Genomic DNA, 17708 nt, shown 5'->3' on the forward strand with positions numbered 1-17708 from the left:
TCATGACCTCTGCCGAGTTTGCCCTTGACTCATACTCGCAGCATGGTCGTCACGAGGTAGTAGGAGGTCGTAGGTAGGTCATAGGTAGGTTGTGATGCTAGTCGTAGGTACTCGTGGCATCAAGTCGGCCGAGGAGTTTTTTCAACATGATGAAAAATATCCACGAGTAAAAAAGGTCATGAATTAGGTCATGAAAGTGGGACAGGCTCCTTAGTAAGTTAAAATGCCAAATAAATGCTAGCTGTTGGTTTCAATCATCCGATTTTGTTCTACGTCATTTCTCATATGCAAAACAAGATACGATCACAACATAATCACTAGCTATTTCAAATAGCATAGTGGTGCAAAACTTAATTGTAGCAGCTGGATGAAAGTCTGTACATTATTTTCATATTAACCATTCAGTTGTATGTGCGATACTTCCTTGGGAGAGCTGGAATAATAACGAATCTGACTGGCTTAACAAGTCATCATTACTATCCAGTACAGACTCCAGTTAATGTAGTAAACTTCTTTCAGTTGTCAGTAAACTATGTTAGATCAATATTTTTTAGCCCCAAATCACACTTGCAGAAGGATCAGTTCATTATACTGTTGGTGATAATCCATGTAATATAATGCCATTTTACTTAATTCAGCATTTAGTTTATATTCCAACCCATTCACCACTGCATGAATTAGAATGTAAGGAATCTTAACAAAACCAAAACATTTATAGTGTTGTTTTCGTGACCACCAACTGAAAGGAAGAAATGCCTGACTAATTGCGTTTTATGACTTTATTCCAAAGCCAATTTTTATAGAGAATATCCAACCAATTATCATGAAAAATTGGTGTTTAATTTGAATCCTTTAATAAATTTGCTGTTGCAAAATGCACACCTCATGCCTAAGGGAAATATAATTCTGTATTTTCTAATTAAAGAAACAACTAAGAAGACAATTTGTTCCAGTTAATTTTTGATGACCTTACTTTTTATAAGCTGAAAACCATGTTTGGACATTGAGGAAAAAAAATTGTTTTCTTCTGCGTTAAATTCATTTGGATTACTCCTAACATGAAGGATCACTCCTTCAATGCTCAAAATGGGAAATTATTCCCTTAGGACAAATCTTGGAAAATGAACCTACATTAAGATGGGACCCTTCTTCAGACTGATGATCTGTCTATCAATTTGAACAAGGTCTCGACCTGAAACATTGTCTGTTCATTTGCCTCGATGGATGCAATCTGGTCCACTGAGTTCATCCAGCAGTTTTTTTCTGTTCAGTTTCAAAGTGTCAGCATTTTATTAAACATATTCATCCATTACCCATTTTATATTTTGGAATATAAACTTTGATAGCCTTTATATTGGTCTGTTATATCTTTGGTAACATAATATTCATATTTTTTGATATTTCATATTTTGATAGATATTTTCCATTTGCATGCAATCAAAATTAGCCAGAAACTTAAGTGAAGTGCTTAATTTGGACAAAGTGATTTATTTTTTGTAAATCACATTCACTGTTCCCCTTCTTTTTTGGCGTAGCTTGTGGCCTGCAGAAAATATAAAGTATGTCATTCTAATTAGATTTTTATGTGACTTTGTGCTGGACTTCCACTAAGCCAAACATATCAAAGATGCAGCAGTCCCTTCTCCTTTGATTACGTTAAATAGTATTACTATGGGATCCCATGTGGCCGTTGACTTAAGGTGGACTAAGTAGAACCTTTGTTCAGACTGATGGCCTGTCCATCAATCTGTTTATCAATCTGAATAAAGCATTAACCCAAAATGTTGACTGTACATTTCCCTCTATAGATGCTGCCTGGTCCACGGAGTTCCTCCAGCAGTTTTTTTTCTCAGTTTCAAAACATCGACATTTTGCCCATGCCTTCAACGTTACAATTTTATCAACCTCATTGTGGACATTGGACTTTTCCCTGGAACAAGCCATCAATCAAGCCATTTGTAAGAACATCAGGTAGAGTGAAAAGAAATGTATCAGAGGGCAACATATGGTTTAATAACTGTAGCATAACTACAATGCTGTAAAACAATATTTTGACCCTATGAATGCCCCTCGGAATGTTATATACTTGTATCAAGTCTCCCTACAATCTCTGACGTGTCAGAGAAAACAGTCCATGTCTATCCAAGCTCTCCTTTTGCTGAAAACCTCTAAACCAGGTAGCATTCTGATAAACCTCCCCTGCACCCTCTCCAAGGGCTCCACATCTTTCCTGTAATGGGGTGACTAGAACTGCATGCAATACTCCTTTATTGTGTCTTCCTGACTCTTATATTCAATGTCCCAGATAATGAAGGAAAGCATACCATAAACCTTCTTTAACACCTAATTTATTTGTGCTGCTAGCTTCAGTGACCTATGAACTTGGATTCCAAGATCCCTCTGCACATCAATGATGTTAAGGGTCTAGCCAGTATCTGCAAACTTTCCCTTCCATTCAACATCTCCATGTTGAACACCTCACGCTCTGAATAAACTCTATATGCCATTTATCCACCTATTTTGCCTGCTGATCTGTATCACATTGCTTTGACTGATAGTCTTCCTTTTAATCTACAACTCCTCCAATCTATACACAAATCCATCTACATTTACATCAAGGTCATTTACATATATCATAAACGGCAGATATGTCTACTGAACTTCACTGGTCACAGACCTCCAACCAGACTATCTACGTTCCACCACAACTCTGTCTTCCAGGAATAAGCCAGTTCTGAATCTATTTCTAAATTCTGAATTTGTCAGCATTTGGTCCTTATCCCTCCAAAACCTTCCTATCCATGTACCTGGAGAAGGAAGGAGAATTGGGTTGAGAGTCATAGAGGCATAGAGTGATACAGTGTGGAACAGGCCCTTCGGAACAACTTGCTCCTTAGCCAACATGTCCCAGTTACACTAGTCCCACCTGTCTGCGTTTTGTCCATATCCCTCCAAACTTGTTCTATCCATATACTTGTCTATCTGTTTCTTAAACGTTGGGATAATCCCAGACTCAACTACCTACTCTGGCAGTTTGTTCACTACACCCACCACCCTTTGTGTGAAAAAATTATCACTCAGATTCCTATTAATTCTTTTCCCCTTCACCTTTAACCTATGTCCTCTGGTGATCGATTCACCTACTCTGGGAAAGAGACTCTGTGCATCTACCCGATCTATTCCTCTCATGATTTTATACACCTCTATAAGGTCACCCCTCATTCTTCTGCACTCCAAGGAATAGAGTCCCAGCCTACTCAACCTCTCCCTGTAGCTCAGACCGTCTAGTCCTGGCAACGTCCCCGTAAATCTTCTCTGGACCGTTTCCACCTTGACAAAATCTGTCTTATAGACGGGATGATAGATCAGCTATGATTGAATTGTGGAGTAGATTCAATGGGCTGAATGGTCTAAATCTGCACCTATGACATGAATTTATAGACATGAACTATTCAAATGCTTTTAAATGTTGTTATTGCACAGTATTGTTATACAGTATTTACACCTGGGATATGACTTGGTTATTTAGGAGAGATCAAACATGGACTGAGTAAACTCTTTTGAGAATTATTTCCATGCACTTCACAATCTTGACCCTGATCTTCAGGTCACCTGTTACTTGAATTCCTTTTTTTCCAGTCAAGCTCTGCCCTCTTTATTTTCTGCCTCCTATGTGTTTTAATGAAACCCAGTAAAAGCTCAATGAATACATCCCATTCTTTCAATGTAACACATTATAGCCTAGTGGATTCAATCTTTGACTTCAACAATTTCTGTTAATACTTATCTGCGGCTGATGTTAAAAGCACCACTAGCTGTATCCTGGCACCAGAATTGTTTATAACACAGAATTATTAATAACTTGCAATGTGGGAGTACTGAATGCACTGGTATAGAAGATATGCACCAAATCTCTTGTGCTACTGCTGCTGCTATGCTCACCACTATATTGTCCATAATCGAGGCGCAGGCACACCATGTATCAGTCATTGTACTTTATGTGAGCCACGGCTGGCATAGCTGATGCAGCGTTTCAAAACAAATACAACTGCAGCTGCTGGAATCTGAAACAAAAACAGAAATGTTGGAAGAAGTCATCCAGCTTTTTATGACTTTGTTACCAAAGTTGTCCCGTTCATTCCAATGGGATCATCAACCCTCATTTACAGGGTGATTGATGGTTATGGTTTTGTTTTTTTCTAGGGTTTTTTTTTATTCTAATTTTTTTTTAATTGCAGTTTAAATATTGTACTTCTCTATTCTTAATTATTTGATTAATTTTAATATTACCTAATTAAATGTATTTCAACTACTTCTAAATGCCTCGTAACATTAATACATTAAGAGACAGCTGAATTAGATTTGATCGCACAAGTTTTATGTCAGACTTATGGAGGGCTTTCTGGAGCGCTAGTTTGGGAATTGTGGGCTGAAGGTCAAGTGCATGAAGTTCAGGTGCAGTTTCTTACAACTTCAAGCAGGGTGCAATGCCACCAAATTCAAATGCAGTTTCCTGCCATTTCAAGTAGTGTGCAAGGCCACTGAATACAAGTGCAGTTTCCGACCACTTCAAGCAGGGTGCAAGGCCACCGAACTCAAGTGTAGTTCCATACCACTTCAAGCAGCATGCAGGGCCACCAAACTCAAGTGCAGTTTCCTGCCACTTTAAGCAGGGTGCAAGGCCACCAAATTCAAGTGCAGTTTCATGCCTTTTTAAGCACAGTGCAAGGCCACCAAATTCAAATGCAGTTTCATTCCACTTCAAGCAGGGTGCAAGGCCACCAAATGCTAATGCTGCTTCAGGCCATTTCAAGCAGGGTCCAAGGCCACCAAATTGAAGTGCAGTTTCATACCACTTCAAGCACGGTGCAAGACAATCAAATTCAAGTGAAGTTTCATTCCATTTCATGCAGGGTGCAAGGCCACCAAATTCAAATGCAGTTTCATATCATTTCATGCAGGGTGAAACCACCATAAAACCACCATAAAACCACACAAAACACCACATAAACTCCATACTCACAGTTCAGTAAACTTTCAGTGTGTTCAGTTGATTCACAGCTCAGACAGTCATGACAAACAGGAAGTTGTCAAGTTAACACTAACAACCATTTGCAGTGCAGCAGTTCAAAGCAACCCCCCACCAACAACCATTTGCAGTGAGGGATATTTTACTTTAAAATGCTTAAAATCTGGTATAGGTAGCTTGGTTGGCAGTGAGTGTGTTGTCAAGTGGTTAAAAAAATATATACTTATACTGCAGTGGACACGCCCTAATACTTTATGTTGAACTTGTGTGCAGAAATCGTGAAACTTCATTGAGAGTAACTTCATTCCATTACACGTGTTTCAATACTGAGTCTCCCGACAAGAAACCATTATGTCATTGCTTCTGAATGAGAAAGGCAATGTGGCCATTTATAGTCTGCATGCAATGGACAATCATTAGTACTTGAGTTAAACTGTGCTATCAGTCTAACTGTTATTTCTACTACACTAATCAACCCATTTTGTTTTTTAGATATTCATGTTAGGACATCATTCATTGTATTATTTCTTGGCCTAGCTTCCCTTAAATCATTTACATTAATTCTGCTAATTACAGTGGGATAGTGTTAATTGAATTGTGAATTACAGTACACCATAATTATAATAGCAAATGTGAAAGTCATGTCTCATTTTATCTATAAATTAAGTTAAATATTTCAAATGAATTTCCATGGGATGACATCAATATTTTAATTTGCATTAGAAAAGAAAAATCTTAAATAATAATTTTCTCATGAGTTGCATTAAGATCCTATTTCTTAATTTAATGTGTCATTGCTGTAGAATAATCTACCCAGCAGCAGGCAAATTAGAATTCGAAGGTGAAATCCCACCTGATGTATCTCCGTGCTTTTTACGGGAAATAAAATTCCATGCTACATGTTCCATGTTATAGAGAGAGTACATAGGAGATTTACTAGAATGTTGCCTGGGTTTCAGCAACTAAGTTACAGAGAAAGGTTGAACAAGTTAGGGCTTTATTCTTTGGAGCGCAGAAGGTTAAGGGGGGACTTGATAGAGGTTTTTAAAATGATGAGAGGGATAGACAGAGTTGACGTGGAAAAGCTGTTCCCACTGAGAATAGGGAAGATTCAAACAAGGGGACATGACTTGGGAATTAAGGGACTGAAGTTTAGGGGTAACATGAGGGGGAACATCTTTACTCAGAGAGTGGTGGCTGTGTGGAATGAGCTTCCAGTGAAGGTGGTGGAGGCAGGTTCGTTTTTATCATTTAAAAATAAATTGGATAGTTATATGGACGGGAAGGGAATGGAAGGTTATGGTCTGAGCGCAGGTATATGGGACTAGGGGAGAATATGTGTTCGGCACAGACTAGAAGGGTCGAGATGGCCTGTTTCCGTGCTATAATTGTTATATGGTTATATGGTTATATGGTTATGTTGTCGGCTTTGAAATTGAAATTGGAATGAATTGGAATTTATCAAATCAAGTCGAGTTTATTGTCATATGCGCAAGTATAGTGAGTTCATGTGTAATGAAAAACTTGCTTACAGCAGCATCACAAGCACAAAGCCAACACTCAAAAATATAAATAATAAATAAATTATTCCTAAATTCTCCACGAGAGTGAAAAGAAAGAAGATTGGGCAAAATAGAACTTTAGTGCAAAAATACACCTTTAGAAAAAAGCCACTGATACTAAATGAGGTGGTCCTGTGTTTCATTGCCGAGGTAGGATTAGGGCTGTGCAGGTCAGTTCAAATAACTGATAGTTGTAGGAAAGTAGCTGTTCATGAACCTAGTGGTGTGGGACTTGATGTTTCAGTACCTCCTGGGGACCCTTGATGGTAGGTGCCACCTTTTTAAGGCGGCACCTCAAATATATACTTTTGATGGTTGTGCCTATGATGGACTTGGCTGAGTTCACCATTCCCTGCAGCCTCCAGCATTCCTGTGCATTGTAATTGCCATAGCAGGACATGGTGCAACCAGTCAGGATGCTTTTTTACAGTGCATCAGTAGAAGTTTCAAAAAACCTTGACAAAATATAATATGCATCAGTGATTCCGACATTCAAGCTTAAAGTGGCGGTAGGACATTCAAGATAAAAGCAAGAAATATACATATTATCAAAGGGTATTTGGAGAGTGAGATGGTGTGTTCAAAGAAAAAAGACAGATATCAGTAGTCTTGGGATTGAATTCTGAATTTGTATTTTTTTGATTCTAGGCTTGAATTCAGAGCCCTGGGTCAAACACAGATGGAATCTAATAATCAGAGGTGGAGGACATGTAGGAACTACAACAAAAATCAAATAAAACTTGTCACTGCAAATGATGCAATATGATTAAACATAAAGCATTTCTCATTATGGTTCTAATATACTTTAATGCTTACATAACTTATACAAGTCCCCTGGTCCTGCCAAATGTAGCCTGTTTAAATAGTCCTTGCAAATGGGCATAGACTGTCTCCTTCATTATACCTGATTCAAAACTCCCCAAAGTCTATGCTCTATTATTGTAAAAAGACTGACCTTTCTAATTTTCATTAGTCAAGATCACTTTTGTCTCACTAATAGGATGTGGCAGACAAGAAAGTTTAATCTCACACAATTTTCCTAAGTTTTATATCAATGCACAAAATATAATACTTAATGCAGCTGTAAAGTCAGTAAATCATAAAGAATCGCTAAAATTTCATTTTATTCAATCCATTTTATAATATATTTAACTTGCAAGTTGAATGGTAATTCAGCGTTCTGGAAATGTAATCATGTATCTATTAAAGTTTTAAAGCACAGAATTCAATACATGAAACACACATAGAGGCTATTGGCCTCACTCGACAGTGTCGTCAATGTATGTGCAATGCATAATACATGGCCCTAGAGACACCACACCTGGAATATTGTGTGCAGTTTTGGTCTCCAAATTTGAGAAAGGACATTCTTGCTATTGAGGTAATGCAGCCTATATTCACGAGGTTAATTCCCGGGATGACAGGACTATCATATGTGGATAGAACGGAGCGGCTGGGCTTGTCTATATGACTAAAAGTCTGTTCTTGACCGGTTTTGGCCATCTGTGCTGCGATTTCCGAGAGAACGCCGCCACCTACGGCTGTCATTTTTGGCCACCTTGCTCAGAGCCCCCCTCCGCCGCATGTGTGCTGAGGTTTTTTCCCGTCGATTAAAAACGACAGAGATATTAATGTTTTTACAAAATTCCACATTCTCTCTGCTGCCCCCGCTAGCGGCAGGGGGGAGGGACTATAAAACCAGGAAGTGGTGTGCCACACAGTCTCTTCAAGATGGAGGAAGGCAGAGGGTCACGTTTCTCTGAGCTGTGAATAACACTGAACACATGTCTACTCAAATGTAAGTGACAATAGTGGTTCTAAAATGCTTGCAGAATGTGCCTATGGTTCAAAAACTTGTAAAAAAAATGTCTATTGGTTCTAAAGCTTGCAAAAAATGTCTATTGGTTCTAAAGCTTGCAAAAAATGTCTATTGGTTCTAAAGCTGGCAAAAAAATGTCTCTATTGGTACTAAAGCTTGTAAAAAAGTGTTTCTATTGGTTCTAAAGCTTGCAAAAAAAGTGTCTATTGGTTCTAAAGCTTGCAAAAAAAGTGTCTATTGGTTCTAAAACTTGCAAATGCAAAAAAAAAAAAGTGTCTATTGGTTCTAAAGCTTGCAAAAAATGTCTATTGGTTCTGAAGCTTGCAAAAAATGTCTATTGGTTCTAAAGCTTGCAAAAAAATGTCTATTGGTTCTAAAGCTTGCAAAAATGTCTATTGGTTCTAAAGCTTGCAAAAAATGTGTATTGGTTTTAAAGCTTGCAAAAAGTGTCTATTGGTTCTAAAGCTTGCAAAAAATGGCTATTGGTTCTAAAGCTTGGGTGTGGCTTGAAGTTGAAAGGCACTACTTACTGCAGATGGTTGCTTGGGTGCAATGGCTTGTAGTTAAAATGCATTACTTACTGCAAATGGGGGGGCGTGGGTGCATTGGATTGAAGTTGAAAGGCACTGCAAATTGTGGCTTGAAGTTGAAAGGCACTACTTACTGCAAATGGTGGCATGAAGTTGAAAGGCACTACTTACTGCAAATGGTGGCTTGGGTGTGGCTTGGGTGTGGCTTGAAGTTGAAAGGCACTACTTACTGCAAATGGTGGCTTGGGTGTGGCATGGATGCATTGGCTTGAAGTTGAAAGACACCACTTACTGCAAATGGTGGCATGAAGTTGAAATGCACTACTTACTGCAAATGGGGGACGTGTGGGTGCATTGGCTTGAAGTTGAAAGGCACTACTTCCTGCAAATTGTGGCGAAGTTGAAAGGCACTACTTACTGCAAATGGTGGCTTGGGTGTGGCTTGAAGTTGAAAGACACCACTTGATGCAAATGGTGGCTTGGGAGCTTTGAAGTTGAAAGGCACTACTTACTGCATATGGGGGACGTGGGTGCATTGGCTTGAAGTTGAAAGGCACTACTTCCTGCAAATTGTGGCGAAGTTGAAAGGCACTACTTACTGCAAATGGTGGCTTGGGTGTGGTTTGAAGTTGAAAGACACCACTTACTGAAAATGGTGGCATGAAGTTGAAAGGCACTACTTACTGCAAATGGGGCGGCTTGGGAGCTTTGGCTTGAAGTTGAAAGCCACTACTTACTGCAAATGGTGGTTTGGGAGCTTTGGTTTGAAGTTGAAAGCCACTACTTACTGCAAATGGTGGCTTGGTTGCTTTGGCTTGAAGTTGAAAGGCACTACTTACTGCAAATGGTGGCGTGAGTCTGGCTGGCAGTTGAAAGGCACTACTTACTGCAGAGGGTGGCTTGGGGGTAATGGCGTGAAGTTAAAAATGCATTACTAACTGCAAATGTGGGCATGGGTGCATTGGCTTGAAGTTGAAAGGCACTACTTACTGCAAATTGTGGCTTGAATTTGAAAGGCACTACTTACTGCAAGTGGTGGGTTGGGAGCTTTGGTTTGAAGTTGACAAGCACTACTTACTGCAAATGGTGGCGTGGGTTGTGGCTAGGTAGAAAAGGCACTATTTACTGCAAATTTGGCTTGAAGTTGAAAGGCACTACTTACTGCAAATGGTGGCTTGGGTGCTTTGGCTTGAAGTTGTAAGGCACCCTTACTGCAAATTGTGGCATGAGGTTGAAAGGCACTACTTACTGCAAATGGTGGCTTGGGTGCATTGGCTTGAAGTTGAAAGGCACTACTTCCTGTAAATGGTGGGGGGGGGGGGAGGGCTTGGGTGCATTGGCTTGAAGTTGAAAGGCATTACTTACTGCAAATTGTGGCTTGGGTGCTTCGACTTTAATTTGAAAGGCACTGCTTACTGGAAATGGTGGCTTGGGTGCTTTGGCTTGAATTTGAAATACACCACTTACAGCAAATGGTGGCATGAAGTTGAAAGGCACTACTTACTGCAAATGATGGCTTGGGTGGTTTGGCTTGCAGTTGAAAGGCAGTACTTACTGCAAATGGTGGCTTGGGAGCTTTGAAGTTGAAAGGCACTACTTACTGCAAATGATGGCTTGGGTGTTGTTTGGGTGTGGCTTGAAGTTGAAAGACACCACTTACTGCAAATGGTGACAAAGTTTGAAAGGCACTACTTACTGCTAACGGAGGCTTGGGAGCTTTGGCTTGAAGTTGAAAGGCACTATTAATGCGAATGGTGGCTTGGGTGTGGCTTGAAGTTGAAATGCACTACTTAGTGCAGATGGTGGCTTGGGAGCTTTGGTTTGAAGTTGAAAGGCACTACTTACTTCAAATGGTGGCTTGGGAGCTTTGGCTTGAAGTAGAAAAGGCACTATTACTGCAAATGGTGGTTTGAAGTTGAAAGACACCACTTACTGCAAATGGTGGCATGAAGTTGAAAGCCACTATGAAGTTGAAAGCCACTACTTCCTACAAATTATGGCTTGGGTGTGGCTTGAAGTTGAAAGGCACTACTTACTGCAAATGGTGGCTTGGGTGCTTTGGCTTGAAGTTAAAAGGCACTACTGTAAATGCACACTTCCTGTTTGCACTGTATATTGATTTTAGATAAAACGCTACCACGTACGGCTGTGGTTTTTGGCCATCTTACTCAGTCCCCCTCCGCTGAGCAGGTGCAGAGAATTCTTCCCATCAATGAAAAATAAAAGTGTTATTATTAGTTTAAAAAAAATGTTGAGAATCTCTCCCCTGTCAATCACTCCATGAAAGCCACACCTTTTCCGGGGGGGGGGGGGGGGGGTTATAAAACCCGGAAATGTGGGTGTGGCTCAGTCTCTGCAAGATGGAGGAGGGAGAGGTCATGACTCGCCATCTTTAGTGGCTTTGTATCCTACTTCAAATGGTATTAAACTGCACTTGAATTTGGTGGCCTTGCACCCTGCTAGAAGTGGTAAGAAACTGCACTTGAATTTTGTGGCTTTATACCCTGCTTGAAATAGAATTTCAAGGATTAGCCATGAGTCAACTACCAGCCCACCAGCCGTGAGTGAGTGAGTGAGTGAGTTGCCAGCATAACAGGCTTGGTTGACTGAGACGCCAGCCCAAGAATCCATTTGGCGCACAATTTGCATGCTAGCTCTCTGGAAACCAGTCCCTTCAGCCCATAACACCCATTACTAGCGCTCCAGAACCCCCCCCCCCCCCCCCCAACTGGCCATCAATATTAGAATTGGTGGTGAGGTGGAATATTGTGTTGGATGACCAGCCCTCCTGTGTGATGCTGGGACCCAACGGGTCCCACTTAGTCTAGTATACTCTGGAATTTAGAAGGATGAGAGGAGATCTTATTGAAATATAAGATTATTAAAGGATTGGACAAGCTAGAGGCAGGAAACATGTTCCAGATGTTGGGAGAGTCCAGAACCAAGGGCTACAGTTTAAGAATAAGGGGTAAGCCATTTAGAACAAAGATGAAGAAACACTTTTTCTCACAGAGAGCAGTGGGTCTGTGGAATTCTCTGCCTCAGGGGGCGGTGGAGGGCAATTCTCTGGATGCTTTCAGGAGAGATTTAGATAGAGCTCTTAAAGGTGACAGAGTCAGGGGATTTGTTGAAAAGGCAGGAACGGGGTACTGGATTTGGATGATCAGCCATGATCACAGAGAATGCCAGTGCTGGCTCGAAGGGCCGAATGGCCTATTCCTGCACCTATTGTCTATTGTCTATTGTCATAGGCATAATTACTGCAATTTTGGAATATTTTGGCTTAAGAATGCATAAGGGCTTGATTGCAAGAGTAAGTCTGAATGGATGGAAGTAAGCCTAATCAATCATCGGTAAAAGGCACTGTCTTTCTTTGAGGTTATACTGGGGAGTATCCCAATGAAGACAACCATAGATTGGGGGAACGGGGATGTGGGGAAAGGTCTGCTCGCCGCATTATTGACAGCGGGTTCCGGAAGGGGTGATTTTTACGATTTTTAAACCTTCATAACCTTTGGACTATTTCACCGATTGGAATAAAACTTATTTGACTTGCAGCAGAGGAGAATGGTGAGTAAGGTGGCGAAAAATCATAGCGCTATGGGGGATCATTTTTGCGCAAATTTAATTACAACGCAGACCGGAAGTGGTCAAGATGAGAGTTTTAGTAATAGTATAAATAGATATCGGCCTCATCTTAAAAAAAATCTTTCTCCTCTCTGGTGGGTAACGGAAAACAATGACTCTGTTTTGCCTTCCGCAGATACAGCCTACTATGCTGAGTTTTTCCAGCACTTTCTGTTTTTTTTGTTTTTTTCTCCGTGTTGTGCATTGAATAATATTATACAATGAGACGAGTAACTTCCATTTCAATACTTCTTTCTTCCTTCACGCAATAGCAACCCATACTCTCCAGTTCTGCATTAGACCTAACAAGGGCAGGACCTACACAGTGAAATGTAGGCCTCTGGGGAGTGTTGTAGGGCAGAGGGATTTTGGAGTGCAGGTGCATGGTTCCTTGAAGGTCGAGTCGCAGGTAGATAAGGTGGTCAAAAAAGCTTTTGGCACTTTGGCCTTCATCAGTCAGAGCATTGAGTATAGAAGTTGGGAGGTAATGTTGCAGTTGTATAAGACGTTGGTGAGACCGCATTTAGAGTATTGTGTTCAGTTCTGGGCACCATGTTATAGGGAAGATATTGTCAAGCTTGAAACGGTTCAGAGAAGATTTACGAGGATGTTGCTAGGACTAGAGGATCTGAGCTATAAGGAGATGTTGAGTAGGTTGGGACTCTATTCATTGGAGCACAGGAGGATGAGGGGTGATCTTATAGAGGTATATAAAATCATGAGAGGAATAAATTGGGTAGATGTACAGAATCGATTGCTCAGAGTGGGGGAATCGAGGACCAGAGGACACAGGTAAAAAGGGAAAAGATTTTATAAGAATCTGAAGGGTACGTTTTCGCAAAGGGTGGTGGGTGTATGGAAGTTGAGGCCGGGACTATCCCAACGTTTAAGAAACAGTTGGACAGGTATGTGGGTAGGACAAGTTTGGAGGGATATGGATCAAACACAGGCAGGTGGGACTAGTGTAGTTGGGACATGTTGGTTGGTGTGGGCAAGTTGTGCCGAAGGGCCTGTTTCTTCCACACTGTATCACTCTATACTTCACAATAGTTTAAAATAATTTTTTTTCACATACAGGTGCACAACCTTTTATCCGGTGTTCCAGAAACCGAAAAGCTCCGAAAACCGGACATTTTTTCCAGATGTCGTCTGCGCACCAAAGCTCGCGTTTGGCGCCAAACTTGAGACCCACGGTCAAACCAGGTCTGTACTACTGATGCCCTCCTCCTGGAGACTAGAGCTTAAAACATCTGAAAATCATTGCTTAAAATGTTAGTCAGTTAGTTTGGACTTTTACTGTGAAGGGGGTAAACTTTAATTCTTAGGAGCCCCTACCTGGTCGGAGATGAGGTGCGGTCAATGCCTTACCGGGTCGCTGTGCAGTAAGCTCCGCAGTGCTGTGGCCGGTGGGGCCGCCGGTTGTAGCTCCGACCCCGGCAACTCTACCCCTGGCTGCGAGGGCGCTCCAAATCCAGCGCGGTCGCCGTGCGGCAAGCTCCGGAGCACTGTGGCCGCCTTCTTCCAACATTCGCGGAGCGTCGCTGGATTTGGAGCCGCGCAGCCAGGGGTAGAGTTGCCGGGGTCGGAGCTACAACCGGCGCCGCCCGCGGCCGGACGGAGCCCCTGGTTCCGCGGCTCCAAATCCAGCGACACTCCGCGAATGTTGGAAGAAGGCGGCCACAGCGCTCCGGAGCTTGCCGCACGGCGACCCGGTAAGGCATTGCTCGCTCCCCGCTGGTGTCCCAGCGCTGCGACGCCGCCGACTCCCGACATTCTCGGAGCTGGGACGTCCGGCCGCGGGCCGCGCTGGATTTGGAGCCTCGCAGCCAGGGGTAGAGTTGCCGGGGTCGGAGCTCCAACCGGCGCCGCGGCCGGACGGAGCCCCCAGCTCCGCGAGGTTGGGAGTCGCCGACCAGGTCGGTAGGGGACTAAGAATTAAAGTTTCCCCCTTCACCCCTACACCACCACCACCACATAAAATCCCTCCAAACTAACTGACTAACATTTATGCAATGATTCTCCCGGTCTCCGGGGAGGAGGCAGCTGCTCCAGACTTTTCAAGCCGCCCGCGCTACTTACCTAATCTACGCTAAAAATCTTCCATTCTGAAATCCGAAAATGTCCGAAATCCGACAAGTGTCTGGTCCCAAGGCTTTCGGATAAAAGGTTGTGCACCTGTATTAGTTTCTTCACATCGTCAAGCTTCTTAATTTTATCAATGCTTTGATTTTATTCTTTTAGCTTCCTTATTTCCACCTTTTTTGTGGTTATACTACCTGGAATTCCTTCCAGTCTTGTAAAACTGCCCTGTCTTCATTTAAACCCCACCTCTCCTTAAAATTACAGTTTTTCCCTTTTAACTGTCATGGTTTTGAATGTCTCTAAAAAATATATGGGTTGTGGTGCGTAGGTCTCGAAACGAAAGAGAGGACTCGGGTATTTCGAGAGGCACCTTTATTTGTGTTCCTCCCGGTTGTAGGGAAGTCCACACGAGAGAAAGATGGCACCAAAACCCTTGCCTATAAACCCTCTGGTTAAGGGCCGCATCTGGACTGAACCACTCCTGTGCCGAGGGATTCAACAGCTAGGATGGCCCGACCATTGAGAGCCGCGACAGGACCCCCCCCAAAACTCGAGGCACGAAACGCACCGGCGGGTGCATGGCCCGGCCGGCCCGCGTGCGGAAGTCAGCCGATCGTGGGGCTGGCGGAGGCATAGGTCGAGGGATAGGTCAAGGGACCGGCGGGAGGACAGGTGGAGTGACAGGCGGAGGGAGCCGTGAACGAGAGCGCCCTCGAGGCCGAGACCAATGTCCAGGTGCGCCGGCTTCAACCGGTCAATCGACACAGCCTCCGGTCGGCCCCTCATGTCCAGCACAAAGGTTGTCTGCCTGTGTTCCAGCACCTCTGGAGTGGCGTCCGGTGGGCATCACAGCACAGGAAAACGTATGGGCAGTCCTGGAAAGCTGATAGTACATGCGGGCGAAATGTCCCATGGCAGGGCGTCGGGACGGGTGTGACCCTACGAACTCGCTTGCAAAAGCGTTTTAAGGTGGATGAGGGCGCTCACTGCTGCCCCGGCGCCAACGGCACAAACTCCCCGGGCACGTAGCTGTTGAAGTGTTGGCCAGCGGAATGGCCTTCGGCCACCGTGTGAAGCGGTCCACCATCGTGAGGAGGTGGGTGATGCCCCGGGATGGCGGAAGAGGCCCCACGATGTCCACGTGGAGATGAAAGAATCGCCGGTGAGGTAGACCGAATTCCTGGAAAGACGCACGGACATGGCGCTGGATCTTCACCGTCTGGCACAGAATGCAGGTGTGAGCCCAGTGGTCAACCTGCTTGCGCTGACCGTGCTACATGAAACAAGCGGCCACTAGTGCTGTTGTCGCCCGGATTGATGGGTGAGACAGTCCGTGGATAACCTCGAAAACCCTCCGGCGCATGGCGGCAGGGATGATGGGGCGCGGCTGACCGGACAATACATCGCACAGGATCATCGCTCCTCCAGGACCGAGAGGGACATCCTCGAGGCGGAGGCCGGAGATGGCAGTCCGGTAGGCGGGCATCTCACCGTCCGTGAGCTGTGCCTCCTCCAGGACAGAATAGTTAATGCCGGGCGCCACCTCGAAAATGGCGTAGATAACGGGGCAGGACAATGTGCCGGCCACCCGGTTCTCTTTCGTCTCGACGTAGCGGATGGATGTGGTATATTCAGAAATATATGCCAATTCCCGCTGCTGCCGTGCAGACCAGGGGTCTGAAACCTTCACCAGGGCGAAAGTGAGCGGCTTGTGGTGCGTGTAGGTGGTGAACAGGCGGCCCTCCAGGAAGTAGCGGAAGTGGCGCACTGCCAGGTACAGAGCCAGGAGCTCGCGATCGAACGCACTGTATTTGGTCTGCACGCGGTTGAGGTGCCGGATGAAGAAGGCCAGGGGCCGCCAACCTCCATCCGTCAGTTGCTCCTGCACGGCACCAACTGCCGACTCCGAGGCGTTCACCGTGAGAGCAGTCGGGGCATCTTCCCACGGGTGCACCAGCAGCACGGACCGAACAAGGGCCTCCTTCGCGCCGCAAAATGCTGCCACTGCCTCGTGCGTCCAACCGTCAGTTACCCCAAAATGGCACTTGGCGAGGTTGATAGCCAAACCATGCTCGCTGAGCCGCTGACAGAGCTGCCGGAGGTGGGCGCAATGCTCCTGCTGCGAGCGACTGGCCACCACGATGTCGTCTAGGTAAACAAACACAAAATCGAGTTCATGACACATCCCATCCATTAAGCTTTGAAAAGCCTGCGGAGCATTCTTGAGGCCGAACGGCATCCGCGTGAACTCATAAGGTCCGAACGGCGTGATGATCACCATCTTGGGTACATACTCCAGGTGGACCGGGATCTGGTTATAACCCCGTACCACATCCACTTTTGAAAATATTGTAGCCTCAGCCAAATGGGCGGTGAAGTCCTGGATGTGGCGTATGGGGTATCGATCCACGGTTGTTGCGGCATTCAGCCACTGGTAATCCCTGCAAGGTCGCCAGCCCCCGCTTGCCTTAGGGACCATGTGGAGTGGGGACGCCCATGGGCTGCTTGAAGGGTGGACGATCCCCAAGGACTCCATCGTGCAGAAATCCTGCCGTGCCAGACGCAGTTTATCCGGCGGCAGTCGGCGTGCTCGTGTGTGGATTGGTGGGCCGGTAGTCTGTATAAAATGTACCACTCCGTGACTGGGGGTCGATGACTGAAACTGTGGGGTCAGGATATCGGGGAACGCAGCCAAGTTCCGAGCGAAGCGGGAATCCACGGACGACAGGGGGCATCCCAACGGCTGATCCAAACGTCACGTGATCGGCTCCATCATAGCGGCGTTGACCAAGCGCTGATGCCTGACGTCCACCAGGAGGGAATCCACCCGGAGGAAGTCGGCCCCGAGCAATGGCTGGGAGACATCAGCAATGGTGAACTGCCACGAGAAATAGCAGGAGCCGAACACGATCGGGACCATGCGCGCTCCATACGTGCGGATGGGGCTGCCATTTGCCGCAGTGAGGACGGGCCCCCGCTTACCGGAACGAATGTCGGCCAGCGAAGGGGGCAGGACGCTGAGCTCTGCTCCAGTATCAACAAGGAAGCGGGTCCCGGAG

The sequence above is a fragment of the Leucoraja erinacea genome, chromosome 11 (assembly GCF_028641065.1).
Source record: "Leucoraja erinacea ecotype New England chromosome 11, Leri_hhj_1, whole genome shotgun sequence".
Classification (NCBI taxonomy): Eukaryota; Metazoa; Chordata; class Chondrichthyes; order Rajiformes; family Rajidae; genus Leucoraja; species Leucoraja erinaceus.